The 18,117-nt window shown below is 39.6% G+C and overlaps 1 long non-coding RNA gene across 8 annotated transcripts in view; it reads left to right on the top strand.

The window, feature by feature from the left end:
* The window catches only part of LOC148354989 (uncharacterized), a 218,357-nt gene that overhangs the window by 178,585 nt on the left and 21,655 nt on the right, over positions 1–18,117 (top strand). For 7 of the 8 annotated variants that reach the window (XR_015852219.1, XR_015852226.1, XR_015852224.1 and 4 more), the window contains one exon: positions 11,223–11,263. The exons of the other annotated variant lie outside the window; for it this stretch is intronic. This is a non-coding gene — a long non-coding RNA (uncharacterized LOC148354989). The remainder of the gene's footprint in view (positions 1–11,222; positions 11,264–18,117) is intronic. 8 annotated transcript variants of the gene reach the window in all.

Here is an 18,117-nt window from a genome sequence, read left to right as displayed (position 1 = left end):
ATATTTAAAAAAACTATGTATCAAAATTCTCGTGTATGGAGGTAATCGTCTTAAGAGGTTAGTTAGTTAGTTTGAACAATTTTTATTATTAAGAGGTACCACTCTTGCTAAGGGCCCGGTCACACAGCCGTTTGCGTCTGTATCGAGGCTGAATCACGGCCAGAAATTTCTGCCCGTGAAGCAGACGCTGTTGGACGCTTTGAGATCGCGATACAGACGAGATACAGCAGTGCTTTACACGAGGCAAAAAATTCACACGTGGTTGGCCGCGCGAAAAAGTTTTGCGCTGCTCAAAACTTTAGACCACGTGTAACTGCTGGCGGCACACGTGTTACACACGAGGAAATTTCGCGGTACAGACACGGAACGAAGTGCTACGGCCGCGGCCAGGGCGTGGTTACACGCGGGTAGGACGCAAAATTTTAGCGGGTAATCGTGGGTGGAGCACGGTCATAGCAGGTTTGTTCTGCGCCTGTATCGCAGTGTTATCACGTTAATTAGCGTGTGTAACGCGTGTGACGGTCAAACGCCTTTCTCCGCGTATATACAGCGCGATCTGCCGAGCACACGTTAGTTGTGCTCGAGACGTCAAGGGGTGAACATGGATCCCCGTCACCGTAGTGACCTCGTCTTAATCCATTTTTATTTCTTGACATTTATTTTCATTTCATAACAAGATAATAAAATCAAAATGAAAAACTATTACAATAATAACATATTGGCTTCTTCGGTGCCATAGCTTGAAATCTTGATCTTCACGGGACTGTGTCTTGAGCGGTTATGATTTCTACAGCCCGGCTCGGCAGCTTTTATACCCGTGGTCCACACGCGGAAATGACGCGGTAATGACGCGATGAGGAAGCGGAACAGTCGCCGGCGTCTGTTTTGCGGGCATACCACCGATGAACAGCGGGTTGGCCAATTTTGCGCATTTTCCATCGCGGGCAACCACGGGCAAAAAAAAAATCGCAAAATTCTACCCGCGATACAGACGCAAACGGCTGTGTGACCGGGCCCTTAGTATCGATAATATGAATAATGGTATCGATCCGCGCACCCCTCCTCCCCAGCCATATCTGTCAGTCACACTGCACTTGCACACCTATCACCCATCCCCTTCTGCCCGGTCCTCAACACCACAAAAGCCACCCTCCTCCTCCTCATCTTCCTCCTTCTCCTCGGCCCTCGTCTCGTCTCAGTAAGTAGGATAAGGCTTGGAGAGCTCTGTCGTCGTGGTAACTGCCAGAAGCATTCAGTTTGAAGTTAGAGGAGGTCAGTTTGCGGGTCAGAGTAACCCCCCACCCCTTCCTCCTCTTTCTCTTTCGTCCCCCCCAACACCCACTACCCAGCAACACACACAGGTAGGGGTGCTGTGGGGAGCCCTTTATGGGTTTGGGCCCATATACTCAAGAATAGGGGGGTCGGATGGGGGGATCGTTAGTGTGATCACGAACTTTTTCAGTTTAAGGGACAAAAGCAGTTGTTCCCAACCTTTTCTGTACCACGGGCCGGTTTGATGTCTGACAATATTCTTGTGGTCCGGCCCAATGACAACATTAGTAATAATAACAATAACCATAATAACAATAACCATAATAATAGTCATCATAATAAGCCTAAATCCACTTTGTAATCACTGGACCACTAGGGATGTAACCCAATGGTCAGCAGCCACCGGGCTCCTGTGCAGGAAAGAAGAAAGGCATGTTCCGTTATTTTTTATCAAATTTTGTTTTACTGGCAATGCTATGTTTCAGACTAAACTTGAACCAGGTTTTGTAGCTGGTACATTCAAATAAAAATCAATATGGTTTGCACGGGTGTGTGTAATTGCCTGTCAGAGAGTGCAGCTGTCACGTTGGAAACCAGGATTCCTGCACCATGAAGGCTGATTCAAGCCAAACCTTTTGCACTTATGGCCAATCGGGGTGGAGAATTGTCTACTATGTCATGGTAAGAAGGATTGCAAACAAACTAGATCTCTCAGATAAAAACATGGCACTAACACCAACACGCTTTTCACAGAGTTCGTTCATTTGGTGAGTTTGTATTGTTACTTGGCAGTTGGATCGATGTGACATTTTGCGTTAAATGTTACGATACAACAAAAGTGTAATGCTATTAGCACATCCCCCTCAGAATTCAGAGGCCCTGGGTTCAATTTCAGCTACCACTGTCCCTGTAAGGAGTTTGCATGTTCTCCCCGTGCTCTCGGGCACTCCAGTTTCTTCCTGATTCAAAAAACATGGCCGGAATGGGCCCAGCTCCTCCGCAACACTCGGAAGGATAAGTGATTGGGAAAAATGAATGAATGCAAATTGGGTGTGATATTCCCAGATGCAACTTACTTCCCTGCTTCCATGTTGGGAAATTAGGAAAAGAGAAAGTTGATGTGAGAGGTATTCATGATTCAAAGAATTTGAGTTTGTCTTTATTGGTATTAACTGAAATTTGCCAATGAAATTGTATTCTCAACCCCAATGTTGAATGTTTTAAAAGGTTAAAATAAGTTTAAAGCTAGGATATAAAAAAATACAATCAAATATGTACATACGAAAATTGAAAATACTATGAACAAAAAGAAAAACTACAGCAAAAAGAAAAATACGGTGAAAAATCACAATAAGAACACAACGGGGGAAATAAGTCTATGGTGTAATCGGACTTTAAAAAAAATGAAATAAATCCAACGTATTGCTTTATTTTGGTAAAGTGTTCATAGTTCACGTTGTCAATAAATGTGGACAGTGGTTTTTTTCGACTGATCGATCCTTGCTCAAATACAGTAATCTACTACTACTTTTTTAACTTAAAAAATGCACATTACACATGAATAAATACGGTATAAGATAAAAATTGGGCAACTATTTTCTTTCGTTGCACCCCGGCACCAAACGACCCTGGCCCGGTACGCAGTTTCGGATCATTAGTTCAAGGGACTAAAGATCAAATGTCCACGACCTCGCATTCACTTGCATCGATGCTACCGGTGCACTTTACTTTGTGTCGCATTTATGTTTTTTTCCGCTGTCTCGGTTGCCAGAGGCTTCTGATGTAAATGTTTTTAGTCAGTCGGTGGTTAAAACTCAGCAGGTGGTCTGCCAAATCCAGCGTAACCCCCGGCAACCTCTGCACAGCCAATCCCAATGCGGACTTACTGGCCACTCCGCTGACTTAGCCCTGACGGGAGACCTCATGTGTGTGTTTGTGTGGGTTTGTGCGTGTTGGCGTGTGTTTGTGTGTTTCAATAGCCCCACTTGATGAGTTGAGCCGTTTGAGTGGTCATTAAAAGTTTATTGGAAATCCGTGAAAAATGTTTGTGTTGATAACTGGTCCGGAAACAAGTGCATGGTGCACTTGCACACAACTTTTGGATGTTTTAATGAGTTGGTGTTTACAACTGACATTTTGAGATTCTTTACTTGAAAATATCCAAATTGTAGTCAGCTTTCATTCATGTGATAGACTGAACAGACTTTGCTTCAGAAAACATTTTACTGTACTTGTACTCTACTTTTTTTTTCCAACACTTTCTTCCGACGTCCTCCGGAACCATTGAACAAAACAGCGAAAGGCAGTCAGGGGAGACAGGGGTGCTTGTGCCCCACCTGTCATTATAGGAGTGTAAAATTAATGATATAGTAAATGGAAATGGACGCTCATTCAATTTTCAAGTTTATGTGGTCCCTAAAAACAGTTTATTGTAATGCAACCACTTTAATACAAGTTCTGTTTATATGAATGTATTAACCAAAACAGAAGTGCAGGTGGGGCTAAACTTCACCTGTCATCATTGAAATCTAAAATTACAAATATATATATACTTTCAAAATCACTGAATTTTTACTTTATATTATGAATATTACAAATGCAATTAGTATGTACTGAGTGTCTGAAGATGAGGCACACAATTCTTTTGCATCTTGAGACCAAGGATTCTGGTTTAGAGCACACATCAGCCCTAAAAGAAAGAATTTGTGATTCTCTTACACTTGAAACAAACAGACCTGTGGCTAAATCTGAACACAGCAAGGTTTTAATTCTAAAACTTAAGACCCAAAATGAAAGCTCGCTGGTAGTTTGCAAATGTATTCGGATATTGTTAACCTGCGGGCTAGCGTAATGGTTAGCCTTTTTTTGTAGTTTTGAATTTCAAATTTTAGAAGTGAAACAAGTACTTTAACTTTAAAAAGTTGGGTTTTATTTCTGAAACTGAACACTAAAAATGAAAGTTAGCTGGTAACTTGTACATTTAGATTGGTTTTATCTTGATGTATTTGTAAATCTGACTGTGCCTCATCAGTCACATGTCACTGGTACAAAAGTAAGTTAAAGACTTGATTGGCGCAAGACGGCACAACCCAACATCAAACGCATCTTCTCAAGAGCGATAGTCAGGCAAAACACGACGCTTCAGTTGATACGACCATTTGTCATCGCACAACAAAGCCACACTTGATTTTCTGCAAATTACTTTCAAATCATCATTCAGCTGTTTGTGAACAGGATCGTTTATCTTCGCTTGCCCTGAGAGGGATTTCAACTGAGTTGGGTACAGGGTAGGTTTAGACCTCGCTTGTGCCACAGTTGTCTCTAATTTTCTTATTTATGTAAGTGAGGGTTATTCGTGCTTGTGTGTTTGATTGCTTTTGAGGGGCCCTGAGTGCTGAGTCCACCCCAGCCACTTCCCTGATAAGTGGATTGAGTGCTTCATGTATGCGCGTATTCCGTTTGGATTTGATATTCAGTCTCGTCCTCAACAAATGTGTCAATAACTCAAACATTAGGATTTTTGAACACTGTAAATATAGTTTTTGGATACCACATTTTTTGCTAAGCAATATCGTTAGGAATTAATTTCATGGGTATATGCACCCATACTTATTCCAATCGACATCAGATTAACTTCAATGTTTGTACAGTAGTCATTAACATCTCTTAAATACCAAACTTTCAAACAGCGGCTCGATAACCCGAATGTTTGAACAGATGAATAGCTTTTAACTTAAAAGCTACATTATACATATTACTTTATCAGGTTATTTTCTTGTTATGCCATGCCAAAAAACAACTGTCTCCTTCTACAACTAATATTGCCTTTTCTCCTACGCGAATCTGTCACAAACCAGGACAGGAAACAGGAATGAGAACCCAATTGCGTAACGTTACTCACAATTTATTGGGGAGAAGAGGAATGAGTGCACACTCGATCCGAAGATCGTGGGTCACGGAAGTAGCTTGAGTGGAACGAGGAAGCGGTCAAAATCAAACAGATCGGGCCGAAAATAAAACAGGATCAAAACACAGGCAAAAACGGAGATTCACAGGACTTATATCACAGGCATATATCAACATGGTCTAGCAGGAGTTTTGCAGACGCTCTGACACCAGGCGACTCACAAGACAGCGTTTAAGTGGTCCGGCAGCAATCTGTCAACGCGTTTCAGCTGGTGTCAATGGGAGGGGCCAATTTGGCGCCGTGGCAACCGTGACAGAACCTGGCGCCACACGTCGGGGACCAATTGGGCGCCATGGCAACCGTGACAGAATCATGTCCAAGGTCTGGCCGAGGGGCCAGTTACGGCCCATGATCAATTTTTTACTCGCCTTCGACCTCGTCCCTAAAATGAATAATAAACGGCCCAGTAATGTTGATCACAGTATACAACAAAGTTGTAGAGAAAAAAATTACCATTTTTACCACAGCGCTTTTTCACAAGACCCCGCGAGTCAAATGAAAATTCTACAAAGGTTAGTGACAAGGTCGCGCCAAACATTGCAAATCTTTCACGAAGGTTGAATTTATTTATGTTTATGAATGCCTGGCTGAAAAGTTGGCCTTCACACAATTTAAGCTTACTAAATCTGGCCTGCTTTCTGATAAGTTTGGACACCCTTTTCCGAAGAAAGCATCGTCTAATTCTTCGCCAAAAACTGTAACCATAATCTTTTGCAAAAAAAGCAAAATTATTATGTTTAAAGCTAACGTTGTCTCGAAATGTTAAGGTTAGTGTTGCGTTCTTTTGCCAGAAATCGTGTGTTGGTCTCGTCTGTGACGAAAGCTACCATACTCTTCTTCTCCGAAGAAATATTTCTTGTTTTGAAAAATAAAAAGCTAATTTTGTATGTCATAAGCTAATGTTGTCTCGCAACATTAATGATAGCATTGTATTTTTTTCTTTTTATGGCTCAAGACACTAATATTAGCGTTGCGTTCCCATGCACCAAAAACTAATGTGGTCTTTTTCACCAATTCAGCCACATCGTTACATCAGCTTCAGTCATCGCACCGCTTGAAAAATAATGAGCTTAGAATTTGGGAAAGAAGGCAGTTTTGATTCATTTTTTGAATCTAAAGGCCCGGTCACATAGCCTTTTACGGGCGTATCGCGGCTGAATCACGGCCAGAAATTTCTGCCCGTGAAGCAGACGCTGTTGGACGCTTTGAGATCGCGATACAGACGCGATACAGCCGTGCTTTACACGCGGTAAGAAATTCACACACGGTTGGCCGCGCGAAAAAGTTTTGCGCTGCTCAAAAATTTAGACCACGGATAACCGCGGGCGGCACAGCGATGCAGCCGCGGTTACCCGCGATAAGGACGCGGAACAGTCGCCAGCCAATTTTTCACATTTTCCACTGCGGGCAACCACGGGCAAAAAAAAAAAACGCAAAAATTTACCCGCAATACAGACGCGAAAGGCTGTGTGACCTGGCCTTAAATCCTGCTGCAATACCCGTAATTGTGTTGTTCAGAGTACCGATGACAAGACTGGGTATTATTTTGACACCCATTCTGGAATAATCCATCCTCAAAACAAATACATGACAACTCATACCCAACTTTTGCATCCCACCCAGCAAAAGAAGGTTTAAGATAAAAGACTGCAGGGTTGCCGTCCAAAAGTTGTCTTTTTTAGTTGAGGGGTTAAAGGTGAAAATTAAAAAACACATTTTCTTTAAAATGCATAAAATATGTTTTCACTGTCCAAATATGGTAATAAAGTGGTTGAAGAGATGTCTAAAAGACGACAAGGTGTCCGTTATTTGGGTAAAAACTGAAAATAATTACTTTATATGCGTGACTGTTCAAAAGACGTCTTTTTATAGTTCAAATTTGGTTTTAAACTTAATCACCATATTATATTTCACTATCTAGGCAGATAAATTCTCATTGTCATAGTGCACAAACCTAATGCTTAGTGCTGAGAGCCTGTTTTGATCCAACACTGCCACCATGAGTGATAGTACGCCATTATGTGCATATAGTTTTGTTTGGCTCATCAGTTTTATAGACAACCAACGTTGTTTTCACTATGGAATTCAGTGAGAAACTATTCAAAACCTTTGTAGCAACACAATCATAACCTTTCTTAGATTGTCAGCTAGTTAGAAATACTTGAAAAAGGTTTTGACCAGCGTTCGAGGCTGAAACGACGCATTTATCGCCCCTGCAGGTCACTAGACTTTGGTGTATATGTTGACCGGGGCTTTTTTTTTTTCCGGTCAAGTTGGCATTAGCGACACGTGTGCACACGTGGCTGTTTTGTATCAAAAGTGCTTTGCGAGACAGAACTAGGATTTGGTGTCATCAGCACTGTGATGTCAGCACACAGAGACAAACAAAAGCCAGAAGCCGAACGCTTTTCTAGCTACGCTCAATCCCCCTGCATGCGGTGAGGGGTTGGTTTGGGGCGGGTGCTGCCATTAGCACGAAAAAAAACAAACACGTTTAAACTTTTGAAGTCTCGACACTATTTGTTAATGAATGTTGTATTGAATACAATATAGTGTGGAAAGACGATTTTTTTGTATGCCCAATATTAAAACGGTTTAGGGGTCTCATGAAAGCAAACGGGGCTTCTAACCTCACTTTGTGTTATGGGAAGCTAACATAGCATCTGAATGATGCTAGTCTGCAAGCTACACTTTGGCATATACAATATATACTCACGTTAAATGTGGGCAGGTATTTCAAAGCTAAATATTTTTATAGATGGGTTCGGTTAGAGCAGGGTTCGGGAACCTTTTTGACTCAAAGAGCCATAAAAGCAAAATATATCAATTTTATTTTGGGAAAAAGCCACACCATATATTATGAGACAAATTTACTAAATTGCTAAACCCGCGCCCCAGACAAAAGCTTAGTCTTCAGCACATTTACTTTTGATGATTTGATACAAATTGTGAAAAGAGAATAATGCCAGAGCCCGTGTCCCAAAATCAACAACCATACCACTTTAAACTTGTCTCTTTCTTGCAATTACTCAAGATCGGTTAAACTCATTTTGACCCTTTTTTTCATACATATTGGTTTCAAAACCAGATGTAAGCAGTTATTTTGTAAAAACGTCACAACATTCTGCAAACAGGGAGCCTGATGTGCTTATCTATGGCGCAGACGGCGTAGGGCGAGAGATGGGAGGGAGTGCTTGCACTTTTTGCATAGCTCCACCCATCCCTCCCACTCACCCAATCAAAAAACTTTAAGTTCTCTTCCGGTGTTTTGGCGTATTCATAGTTTGTTCTGTGGATTCATCATAAGGTATCTGAACACTGAAGACAGATAATATAGTGATGTTTTATATAACGGATTATTTAGCGTTGTACAGCCAGAACAAGGTTTTTTTTTTTTTTTTGTGACACCTTGACTGTAAATTGTAGTAAAAAACGTGCCCTATATATACTGCGAAGTACTGCTCCATTGTTAAGTTTGGTTTGGTTCTGCGTGTATCTGAACAGGTTTAATAGATTATGTTTTGGACGAGATGGAGAAAATTTGCAGGCAATCAAATTTGTCTCTGAGCCACAGGTACTCATAGAAAGAGCCATATATGGCTCGCGAGCCATAGGTTCCCGACCCCTGGGTTAGAGTTTCCCGTTTAGGCCGTTCTGTTTGTCTTTTACAAAGACCATTTTCTGTATTAAAACCCCATTAAAAGAATTGTTGTTGATATGAATTTATTAACCCATAAACAAAAACCGTAGCCTGAATCCGTTGCCTTCTAAATGATACATTTGTTTGTCAGCATCCAATGAGTTCAAGCCAGTGAGTGAGTATGCAAATGGGAACGCACTTCTGTTTTCTTTTGCCTGGCACTCAGCCACACCTTACTGGCCTTTGTCACAAAAATTTCAAACTGGGGATGACATTAACTGTTATACTATACTAAATACTCCTAACCAAGTAGCAGTAGCTAAGAGAGTTTATTGTGATAATTAAAAACTAACTGAAATAGTAAACAGTATATATTTCTTATTGAAAAATACTTTAAAAATGTATGTAAAATGCTTCGACAAATATATTTAGGGGTATTTTATGTAATTTAACCAAAAAAGTAAAACAACCAGGTCTCTTGATTACCAGACACCGATAACACTAGTTCAATTCCCATCACTGCCCCCCAAAATACTTAAAAATCCTGACGTAATATTCCTTCTTAAATTTGAATACATTTAAATGGACAGTGTGTATTATTTAGTGCATCTCACTAGTAAAAAAATCAATTTATTCTTTTTTGATTTTTTTTACCTTTTTTTAAGTAAAATAAGGGCAATGATTCTGTACTGGGGATACTGTGTCCAACATTCAGTAACTGCACATTATTGTTAAACACAGTATTGTTTTGATTAGTAGGCAAAAATACATGAACTATCATATGAATGTGAATTTAAAAAAATATACTTATAGGTGCAGGGATTTGCATTTATTTGACATATCGTCATGGAACTGATATTGTTGCCAGCCATTTTGCTGCTACTGGTACCCATAAAAACCCCAAAACGTTATGATAGGCTGGACAAAAAAATGAGAAGAAAAATGGTGCGGTTTGGTTGCTTTGAGTTTCCGTAGTTTGTATTCTTCCTCGTGCTTTTTAGCACCTGTTTTTGATTTCACAGTGCAATACAGAGACATCTATCGGTCAAGTTATACACACATACATACATTTAATGAATCTTTGAAAATGTCCACTAGAGAACAGAGTTGTGAATACTGAGACTTCAAATTAAGGCTGGTAATAATACACTTTGGTACAAAATGCTGCAGCAAGGCTTTTAACTAAGACAAGAAAGTTTGATCACATTACCCCGATTTTAGCTAATCTGCATTGGCTCCCCGTTAACTTTAGATGTGATTTTAAGGTTCTGTTGGTAGTATAAAAAATAATGCATGAACTTGCTCCCTCATATCTTTCAGGTTTAATTTCCCCATATGTTCCGGTCCGGAGCCTTCGCTCTGAAAATGCTGGTCGACTAGTGATCCCAAGAGCCAAGGTTCGAGAGCGTTCTCCATTCGTGCCCCGCTGCTATGGAATGCTCTTCCCCCTGAGATTCGATCTGCCTGAATTTTGTACTTGACAAGTAATCCACGCATTTTATAAAAGCAAACTGAAATATATAAATAAGTACAATAAATGTCTAGATTTGTCTCTTTTTTTTATTACAACCATACACATTGAACAAAAAATCAAGGAAATTAAATAGAACATGAAATAAACCCGAAAGTGAATTGTCTTTTATTCAATGAACCAACAGTGGCAAGATCAAGCTTGAATTAAAACAAAACAAAGGATGTGTTGATGGACTGTTTTGTATACTGTTCATTTCTTAGTTATCAGCATCAAGTCGTGCCCAATCTGAGCAACTCAGTTGAACTGAGCCTTTATGTTCTTTTTCACTTCGGCATGGAAAAGAGAGTTTTTTTTTTTAAATCTTTTTTTGAATCAACTGTTGCTGTTTGTGTCTCTTCCTTGAATGACCTTCTGTCCGAAAAATAAGAGCTGGTAGTTATGGCCTCTGTTTTGTTGTGAAGTTGTTGTTTTTTTTTTTTCTTTTTTTGGTCAGTGAGCTGCGGGTTACTTGAGGCAAACAGGTCCTCATTGTACTACAGGAGGAAGACTTGTCTTGTACTGTCCCAACCCCGATTGACTCAAATCTCTGTGTGTTTGTATTCAAGCCTTTGTATGGCACACTGTACAGTGCGTGCGCCGCAACCCTATAAACTGTCCAATGAATTGTTGGCAATGTAAAATGAAGCAAAAGATCCGTTCTGGCAAAGGCAAACAGTGTCTTCCTTTCAGTCTTAAAGAAGGAGCTTTGCCCGATACCATTGAGTGCAAATCATGAATTATGATGTTGCTATTTTTGATACTGTTCAACAGTTCAAGACAATAAACACAGCATGTACATTTTTTAACTTATTTATATATTTTTTTTTCAGGGAGGCCAATGAACTGGATGGAAAACATTGCTGGATTTAGGGTATGTACACACACACAGACAAATAAACAATCACACACAAAGTCCCATAGAGCAGTGTTTTCAATCAAAGTGCCGTGAGATTTTGTCTCGTGTGTTGCAGGAAAACGCCTAATTCTAATTTTACAAAAAGGCATTGTTCGGTATCTTTACTTTTCCAGCAATCAGCTGAGTAACTGCAACATTCATCTATTACAGTAGGTGGCAGAATATTCCAATTTATACCTTAACAAATCCTTATATTTTTAAAGGGATAAAAATTAACATTTGTAAATCCCTCTCTCAGAATTTTAAGCCATTCCCACATGAAAAAACAAAAATGATAAACAAAACCACTTTCAGAGAAGCGCCATTACCACACGTTTTAGTGTCAAGTCGATCTGATTTGGACTCTGCAAAAGTAAAAGGACAATCAAAGGTTGACATGTCTCTAAGACAGCCTTAATAGTCTACAAGTACATTTTAAATTTCAACAAAATATGCGTAAACAGAAAGGAAGACAGCCATGGTCTGTTTATGCTAAATTCAAGATTGTGGAGGTAGTGTTAGTGCAATATATCCCGGACAGGGCACACTTGGCTGAGGTGGGCCAGAGTGCTGTCCCGGTTTTAGCCACATGGTTTCACACTTTTTGTATCCCTTCATTTTGTTTGCTACTCTGATCTCAATTTGTTTACGTTACTTTTGAGTTCACCCATGTTTTCTGATCTTTTTTCCTCGCACTTGGGTCGTAACCTAAGATAAAGACAACACTTTTTTCAATGTAGAAAGTTTTCACTGTGAAGGACAGTGCTAGCTTTGAAGACTGCTAAGCACCCAATATGACAATGCTATTTTTGCTGTATTAGACGGTGCACGATTTTGGCAAAGTAGAAGACAATGTTAGCTTTTGGTGGAGGAGAACCAGGGAGTTATCAGATTTGAATAAACCATTTTTTTCCATGGAAAAAGACCTTGGTTTCTGGGGTAAAAAAATAAATGTGCTTGTTTTCCGTGTGCTTAAAACTCAATGCAGAATGACACATGCAAATACATGTCTGAAATCTAACATGTTTTTCAGTATAAGAACAGGATTATTCAAATCCATTTTGTTTTGTTTTAACGATTGAAGTTTTTTTCTATCACGAGAAGGAGCGACATAATACAGATGATCCCTTTAAATGTGTCAAATATTATTAGCGGATGTGCTTTTTCTCATTACCTGTCATTTGAAACTGAGCATTTTTAGGAGTTGTTCTTTACCCACATATTAATTATTTGTTTGAACAATTAAAATGAACTAGAATCATAAATCAAACAATTGTGCTTTCAGAGTGAAGTCATATCCTGCTATTATGGGGGTTATCCAGTGGTGTTTTTGTGTACTTTGGTGTTTTACGCTTGTATGAGAAGGTGTCCCGAAGGTGGAGAGCGGCTGCAGCTCCCAGGCATGAGGAATGTGTCAACTTGTTGTCAACTATGTGTTGCTTTGTCATCAAACCAAAGAGCGATGGAAACACGTAAAGTTGCCTTTTTCACACCTTGCTCTTCTCCTGCCCTCCTTCCTCCTCTTCCCACCATACAGAACACACACACTCGTACACACAACAGTAGCAGTAGCCGGGCCGGGAGTCCTGCAGCTGTGACCTGAACAATAGCATTCCTCGGGCTTGAAATGCTCGCTTGGCACTGAGATTTTCAACAGTCAAATTCCTTCCGGGTAGAAATCGGGGGTCACTGGAGGATGCGGTGAAGACTCGGGAGGAAACCTGCCGCTGTACCATTTGCCGATTTTCATGGAGGGGGGTTGAGACGGCTACGTGGACAATTACGGAGACGATTACCGGCATCATCTAAGCACCTGTCATTGTTCTGTAATTACCGGGTTGCTGGTCATTTCATCTTGATTCTTCACATATCTTGTAAGGATGTTACTTGCTCAAGACTCGTGCACTTGGACTGTGTACTTGTTACTACCATCCTATTCTTCCAAAAGCTACAAGTTAATAGATTAGCAGTTTAAGATTATTCTGATGCCACTGACACCAGTGGCGTAATTAGGTACTGTATTTTCCGCACTATAAGGCGCACCTAAAATCTTTTTTTTTTTTTTTTTAAAGCTGACTATGCGCCTTATAATCCGGTGCGCCTTATATATGGATCAATATTGAGCCGCGACAGGTCTCGCAACTTACGGTAAGCAGCCACCGACTCCATTTTTCGCGTAGAAGCAGAAGTGCGCTGTTCATACTGGGAAATATTAAACAACGATTCTCTTTTATTTGTGCGTTTGTATAAAGACCCTGAAATGGCTCCTATTAAGAGACACGCTTACAACGCAGAGTTTAAACTCAAGGCGATCAGTCACGCAGTAGAACACGGAAATAGAGCAGCAGCAACAGAGTTTAACATTAATGAATCAATGGTGTGGAAGTGGAGGAAGCATGAGGATGAGCTGCGCCAAGTAAAGAAGACTATGAAATGAGAAATGAAATGATCTGCATTTATATAGCGCTTTTCAACTCAAGAATTCCCAAAGCGCTTTACATTGTGTTTCACATTTCCCAATAGCAGCCGTGCAGCCATGTAAAAGGCGCTAACCTGCTTATTGGGGGTATTAGGGGTTCAGCGTCTTACCCAAGGACACTTCGACATGTAACACAGATGAGCCGGGATTCGAACTGCGATCTCTTGATCCCAAGACGAGCAACTGCCGCCCCAAACAAACAAAGTTTCCGTGGCAATAAAGCAAGATGGCCACAGTTAGGAGACACGCTTGAACAGTGGGTTGTTGAATAGTTCCCAAACTGCGAGACAACAACAGTGACACTGACTCGATTAATGACGACCTTGATGAGACGGAGCTGGACGTGTTTGATGGCCCATTCACTGAGATGGTCAATTCGAACACTGCAGAAGAAGAATTCGAGGGATTCATAGATGAGGAGCTGATAGTGTGAGCTTTATGTTTTTCTTTTGTGTGTTTACGTTTTACATTTTACAGTTATTATGTTATTGCTTTATTGTTATTGTTTTGCACTTGTTATTGTCTTTGCACATTACAAGTGTCACTATATTGCGATTGCACTAACGTTTAATTTACCATAACAGTATCAGACGGTTTTTTGCGTGTTGACTAAATGGAGGAAAAGTAAAATGTTATGCCTTGCTGTTGTTCAAAGATGTTAAAGATGTGTCACGAAAATGCTTTACCTCAGAGAAAATAATAAAACGTCTGTTTATTCATTTTGGGAGTGAATGGAGTTGTGGAAAGCTTATTTGTTATCTATTAATAAAGTTTGACTGACCCATCTGACTATTTAGTTGACATTCCCTTTAGCGCGGCACCATCTAATGGTTGCATAACGTAACTACATCCTCTACTGTAGCGCCTTATAATGCGGTGCGCCTTATGTATGGAAAAAATTTTAAAATATATCATTCATTGAAGGTGCGCCTTATAACACGGTGCGCCTCATAGTGCGGAAAATACAGTACATGTTTCTAATACAGTAGTTCTCAACTGGTCTGACCGCAGGACCCAGTATTCCCCCCTAATGACAAGCTGCGACCCAAATCCCGAAAAAAAAAATCCACTTTTCAAATGCAAAGATGGTGCAGTTTAAAGCAGGTAGAATATGTGACCAGAAAAAAACGAAATGACTTTAAGTACACTATATCCTCGCATATAAACCTACATCACATACAACCGACCTCTTAAAACTGGTTAAATATAGCCAAATACTAAAATAAATCAAAATAATTATAAAGCATGTACCTAAACATCAATAGTTATTTAATTATGTAGTTAAAAAAACATAATATACCGGTAAAGAATCTAAGATTATAAGAAACCAGCAGCACCTCAATGACAGACACTCTTACACCATTTTTGTGTTTCACAATCGATTCCTTTTTCGACTCAATCGTTATCATATCTGTTTTCCACTTTTTCTTTGCTTTATCACTAAGTTCCTTGGGAACGATTATTATGGGCAGAGAAAGAAAATTAAACTCACAAAATCACAACAAAATTAGATATTTTCCCTCTTACGCGCGCCAATTGACTGAACAGCTCGAGCAGGGCATTATCGCCATTTCGCGTGATGTTACACGCATCCCCAAATCTTAACAATCTGTCATTTTGGATGGGTCCTCCAGACGCGGTTTGATGTTGTCAAGGGTCTACACTCATTTTGTGGGATGGTCAAACAAAAGAGGAATGTGTAAGGTGATTTTTGTGACTTTACCGTTTATTTATAAGTTACCTGGTGAATCAACGCCGGAGCGAGAACCGCACTTGCGATGCCCGCCATAATCCCTAGGCCAAAATATTGTGCATCAAGTGTCACTGAAAGCATGGCTGAAATGAATGCACCCTTACCCAGTGAGTGGAGGGCAGGGATATGATCCGCATCTAGCACGTATGGTTCTTGTTTTGTACATCAATGAACATGTGTTGTCGTAACTTAGACCAGAAAGTTTAATGACAGCCAAACTAGGGTTTTGATTGCCATACTTCGAATGTCAATCACGATAACAATGACTGAGGTGAATTTGCACCCATCCAACATGGCCGCCACTGCTCGTGTTGTGCCAATGTTGTTCATGTGTTTAGCAACTATCAATTGACTGGAAATATTGAAACCCTAGCACCAAAATCTGTATGGGTTAACTGTTCACGTTACCTGTATTTAAAAGTGATTTTGGCATTTTTTAAAAATGTAATTATATGAAATATAATTTTACAAACAGCATCCAGAGTCATTTTTTTAAATAAAAATAATACAATATTGCGCAATGCACAAATAGTGCACGTTTAAACAGTACCGTATGTTTTGGACGGAAGTTTGTTTTTGTCAACACCCTAAATGACAAAAGACATCATTGAATTTTGAGCTTGCAACAGGAGAAGACAAAAACCCTCAAGATGTTCTAAAGGTCTTCGTCAAACTTTTTCTTATCAATTTTCCTAGATTACAAAACGCAGATCAGCCCTTAAGGATGTAGAAATAAAAGTACAGCAACATGATTGGCCAATAGTGAATACGTCGTAAACGGTGCATAATAGTCAAAACAACGAACAGGACAACAGTGTATTATGATAGCCCAAAAAATGGCTTCTTAAGCTATCTACGTGGCAGGTGTCCAATGGTCAAAACAGTGCCGACTTTTTTATTGTAAGCAAGCAAAATAATAACAAATGTAAAGAAACTTTATATATATTTTTCCCCACACACAAAAAAATAAGCCTTGGTTATACAAGCATCATTTGTCTTAAACATTCATTGTCGTATTTTTTTTTTTCCATTTTAACCGTTTAATAACTCAAAATGACTAGTTTCAAAAGAAGCATTGATAAATCATTCTTCATTGCAAGCGTAAGCTCTAAAAGCAACTAAAAATAGTATTCCAAAAGATAAACGTTAATGAAGCATTCTTCTTTGCAAGCATAAGCATGAATAAGAACTACCGTATTTTCTGCACTATTAGGCGCCCTGGGTTGATGTGCACCCCCCAAAGATAGATTAGTCTGATCCAAGATACTGGGAAAATATAAAGCCGGAGTGGCTTACCAAAGTTGTCTTGCAGCCATCACATTCAAAAATAATACGCTACCATGGTCCTCTTAGTAAGGGTCATGAATCCAACTGTGCAAAATATTTACATACTCCAAAACACGCAATAATGCCGACAAACAAAACAAAAAAACTGCTGAGAAGCATCTCTGTATCGATGGTCGTTACTTGTTGCTAGCTGTCTGTTTAGCCCCAGAATTCCTGTTCACAAATACAGACTACAGTCGTAAAAAATTTTTCTCGAGGTTGTAGAGCAACCAAATGTGTGATTCACATCTTTTTCGGCCAATTGCAGGTTTTGTTTTGCCCCACTTTAGCCTATGCGAGCCTGTAAATGCTCCGAATAACTTTAGCCAATAGTGACCGATTCAAATGATGATTGACACATTGGTTAGGAAATTAAACGCCTGTACTGTATATTATCAGTATAGCTGCAAGACCAAAACAAATACATTTGCAATTTTCACAAGATCTAAAAGTCATACGTTGTGACAAATGCACACACAAGATTAAAATCTCTTCCTCTACTTGTATGTAAATGGTGGATATCATTTGTGGCTTTGCAAAATACACGATTCACACTGGATTTTTTTCTTTTAATGGTGCTGGAGAAATTGGAATATTGGCTACTAAAAGTCCTTCAAATATGCTTAATGTTTTCCGTGAAAAAGGTTTACTTACCCTGTTCAATTTTGTTGTTTTCTCTTTTGTGTGATTTACTTGAAAGGAACAGTACAGTTGAACAAAAATTGGCATACAACCCGCAAAAAGCTAATTTCCCTTGACCAAAAACAGATAACAATACAACTATACAAACCCTACATTAGTTTACAACTTAAATGATGTAATAAATATTTATAGAATTGTATAAAAAAAAATCTAGCATTTTGTTTCAGTCTCCGATTTTCAATTCATTTGAGTTTCCTTGAACGATGCGAGTCCAACCGTCGCGGAACCGTCCAATCGGCTCATCTGAAATGACCCTTAAAATAACAATTTTCTCATTAAGCACGGCTGTTTCACAATTTAAATATAAATGAATCTAATTTGGCGAACCTCAGCCACGATGAAGAGGGACTCATTTAGAGGCAATCTAAAATTAATGAGGGCATCTGGAGAGAGGCGCTGGAGAGAGAGCGTGTGTGGCTTAACAGATACAAGCGTTAACAAGCTACTGTACTTTAAACGCGAGGAAATCCTCATTAATTTTCAACTTAATGCACTACTGTCATGCTGCCGCATCGGGAGGAGCTTTTGCGGATGTAAAAACGCGCCCCAGAGCCGTATTCACAAAGACCC

This window comes from Urocampus carinirostris, chromosome 12, assembly GCF_059441175.1.
Source record: "Urocampus carinirostris isolate Australia breed hairy pipefish chromosome 12, RoL_Ucar_1.0, whole genome shotgun sequence".
NCBI lineage: Eukaryota > Metazoa > Chordata > Actinopteri > Syngnathiformes > Syngnathidae > Urocampus > Urocampus carinirostris.
This window is presented reverse-complemented; position numbering and strand designations above follow the sequence as displayed.